Below are 3,930 nucleotides of genomic sequence, written 5' to 3' on the forward strand. Positions count from 1 at the left end.
CAGGAATCAAAGAATATTATTACCACGTCTTCGGACCTAGTGTCATTTTCCCAACTGGATTTCAAAATTTTCGACTGTTCAATGCTTGCCTTTCTTTCATTTTTCCCCCATTTTGAAAGGAAATATATATAACTGCTATTTTATCCCCATCCACCATTGTATCCTGGGAGTGGATAACTTGTTTTCTAGTCTCACAAGCCACATATGGGATTCTGTCCCAGAATGGATTGCATCCAGAGCTTCATTCATACCTGATTTAGTTGATTTACAGAGTAAATTTGAGACTTTGAGCTGAGAAGACATAGATGAGATTTTGGATTTAAGTTTATGCATTCGTTGGTTGAAAATTTGGAGATTTTGTTATGGGGTGATTGCATTTTGCATGTGGGATGAAACTGAATCTTTGGAGTCCAAAATGTGAACTATCGTAAGCAGAATAATGGCCTCTCATTGATACCTATGTTCTCAACTTTGGAACTTGTGAATATGCTATATATCTTCCATGGCAAAACTAACTTTTCAGAAGTGGTTAAGTTAAAGACCTTGAGATGGGGATTATCCCAAATTATTTTTCAATATCCTGTAATTACGAGGGTCCTTATAAGTAAACTAGGAAGAAAGACCATTCAATGTTAGCGTGACTTAGTGTGAGAAAGACTGGATTAGTCACTTATGGCTTAGAATATTCAATGGGGCCAAGAGCCAAGGAATACAAACAGCTTTTAGAATCTGGAAATATCAAGACAATGGATTTCCCACTAGAGGATCCAGAAAGAAATGCAGCTGTTCTGACATTTTGATTTTAGCCCATTGAGACACATTTCTGACTTCTGACCTTCAGAAATGCGAGATAATGATGTCAGAGATGCCAGTGTTGAACATGCTCCCTGGTTTCCTCTTGTTGCTTATAGTAATATCAGAGGCGGGAGATAAAACAAAGACTGGTAACCAAAGTATTAACACTTGATGGTTTTGAAAATTTTTAGTGTTTTCATTTCACAAAGGAGGATAGCTTTCTGAGGAAAGATAAAAGTTAGACACACTTCTAGGAAAATACAGACAAAATATAAAGCTGAAGATGTGACTAAAACATCTTTGGTGGAGACCTCAGAAAAATCAAAGGTTGTATATCAGACAAAAGCCTCTCTAAGGAGATTAAATGTGTGCCTCATATTTTCTTAAAAACAGTAGAGCTTTTAAGAAGCACAAGCCCCACCCCCACCCCCCCAGTGCCGCTTTGGCTGCACAGCACTCGCTCCGAGCTCCTGCTGAGCTAGCGCCGCAGTCCTCTCCAGTCAGCCGCCATCATGATTATCTACCGGGATCTCATCAGCCACGATGAGATGTTCTCTGACATCTGCAAGATCCGGGAGATTGCGGACGGGCTGTGCCTGGAGGTGGAGGGGAAAATGGTCAGTAGGACAGAAGGTAACATTTATGACTCGCTCATTGGTGGAAATGCCTCTGCCGAAGGCCCCGAGGGCGAAGGTACCGAAAGCACAGTAGTCACTGGTGTCCATATTGTCATGAACCATCACCTGCAGGAAACAAGTTTCACAAAAGAAGCCTACAAGAAGTGCATCAAAGATTACATGAAATCCATCAAAGGCAAACTTGAAGAACATAGACCATAAAGAGTATAACCTTTTATGACAGGGGCTGCAGAGCAAATCAAGTACATCCTTGCTAATTTCAAAAACTACCAGTTCTTTATTGGTGAAAACATGAATCCAGATGGCATGGTTGCTCTATTGGACTACCGTGAGGATGGTGTGACCCCATATATGATTTTCTTTAAGGATGGTTTAGAAATGGAAAAATGTTAACAAATTTGGCAATTACTTTGGATCTATCGCCTGTCGTCATAACTGGCTTCTGCTTGTCATCCACACACCAGGACTTAAGACAAATGGGACTGATGTGATCTTGAGCTCTTCATTTATTTTGACCGTGATTTATTTGGAGTGGAGGCATTGTTTTTAAGAAAAACATGTCATGTAGGTTCTCTAAAAATAAAATACATTCAAACTCAAAAATAAATAAAAAGAAGCACAAGGTCACTGTCCCTCAGCCTTCCCAGGTGAAATGAAAAGTAAAGAAGGTCTCATCCCTAAGAAGAGATTATGAACATGGATTTTATCTAATGGTACAGATCTTAACGAGATTTATACACTTTTTAAAGAAATTCCAGATTCAGATGTGATACCGTATTGAACTGAAAAGAACAAATATAACACAAAATTAAAAGAGGGCTTTTGTCCCACAAAATTCTACTGACAGCAAGTGAATGAAAAGCAACCCATGCTACCTTTCATTAAAAAGGAAGGAGAACTCACAGGGTGGAATCAAGAGCCCGGAACAATTATTTGTCGGTCTTGAGATATAATTACAGAATTTACAGCATGTGACTGGCTGAGTTTTAGAATTTTAAATGTAGCTTTGCAAAAATGACTACTTTTTTTCTTCCTCTTTAAAACATATTATCTATGCCAATCACATCATTTTACATTGGGTGTATTAAGAGCAGCTATCTTGTCATGTTAGTTTCGTAGATCAAGGAAAACTGTACTCAAGGGTTGTATTTAAGAAACTGTATGAAGGAGCCTCATTCACTACTGTACTGGGTATAGATGTAGATTTGTATTTGAGCTGATGCTGTAATGGGATAAGACACTAGGAGTGATTTTATAAGGAAGTAATTGCATTTCACCTATGGGAGAAACAAAAATAATTGAAGCCAAGAAGGACTGGAATAATAGCCTCTAATATAACCTCCAAAAATTCCTTTCCTGGCATTTACACCTTTAAATATTCCCTTATCATGTTTCACCAGGGTTTGTCAATGTGCTAAATAGGATACGGCAGAATATTGCTGGTCTTCTCTCTCTTTTTCTGTGATTCTACATCTCTCATTACTCTTTCCAGTAGAAATGAGCCAGAATTTTTGGAGCAGCTATATGAAGAGGATCATGTAGTGAATAACTAGTATTTTCAGGCAGAGCCTGTGAAACTGGGACCTGCCAACAATCAGGTGGGTGATCATGGAAGCAGATTCTGAAGCTGAAGTTAGATCTTGAGATCCTTGCTACTCCACAGGAGAACTGGGATCTTGTTACACGTGCTGAGCTAAAACCACATGGATTAACCTGGAAAACATCATTCTCAGCAAACTGACACAAGAAGAGAAAATCAAACACCACATGTTCTCACTCATAGGCAGGTGTTGAACAATGAGAACACATGGACACAGGGAGGGGAGCATCACACACTGGGGTCTGTTGGGGAGAAATAGGGGAGGGACAGCAGGTGGTGGGAGTTGGAGAGTGATAGCATGGGGGAAATGTCAGATATAGGTGATGGGGAGGAAGGCAGTAAATCACACTGCCATGTGTGTACCTATGCAACAATCTTGCATGTCCTTCACATGTACCCCAAACCCTAAAATGCAGTAAACACACACACACACACACACACACATACACACACACACAGCTCAGCTGCTGATAGATTCCTGTCAGAAACTGGGTGAGGTAATAAAGTTTCACAGCAATTTCCTAAGCAGTAATATAATAAATATCGAGCTTTGTTTTTGTTTTTATCAAAGAACCTTTGAAACAACTATCACTTTAAGAGTGAGGTGTTTGCAGTCTTATAGAAAACACAAAATTCAAAATGTCTTTTCAAATGATAATAGAAAATATAATAAATACGTTAGAGGAATACAATTTAGGACAAAACTCAATCAAATGTGAAGCTTATTTTTAAAAAGATAATGTGTAGAATTCACTCTAAAGAGCTGTGAATGCATTCTGCTTATACTTTTTATTTGCAATCATTTATTTTGTACTGCTGATTTTGTTCTTTCTTTAACTGTGAATTAAAAAGTAAATAAACTATAAACTGCTGACTACATGAAGCATTACAAATGTG

The 3,930-nt window shown here is 38.5% G+C and overlaps 1 pseudogene across 1 annotated transcript; it reads left to right on the forward strand.

The window, feature by feature from the left end:
- The first annotated feature begins 1,294 nt into the window (after window positions 1-1,294).
- On the forward strand, window positions 1,295-2,038 carry LOC100405580 (translationally-controlled tumor protein-like; annotated as a pseudogene). Its single transcript, XR_013530628.1, has one exon. The product of XR_013530628.1 is annotated as a translationally-controlled tumor protein-like (transcript).
- The last annotated feature ends 1,892 nt before the right edge of the window (window positions 2,039-3,930 follow it).

The sequence above is a fragment of the Callithrix jacchus genome, chromosome 21 (genome assembly GCF_049354715.1).
Source record: "Callithrix jacchus isolate 240 chromosome 21, calJac240_pri, whole genome shotgun sequence".
NCBI lineage: Eukaryota > Metazoa > Chordata > Mammalia > Primates > Cebidae > Callithrix > Callithrix jacchus.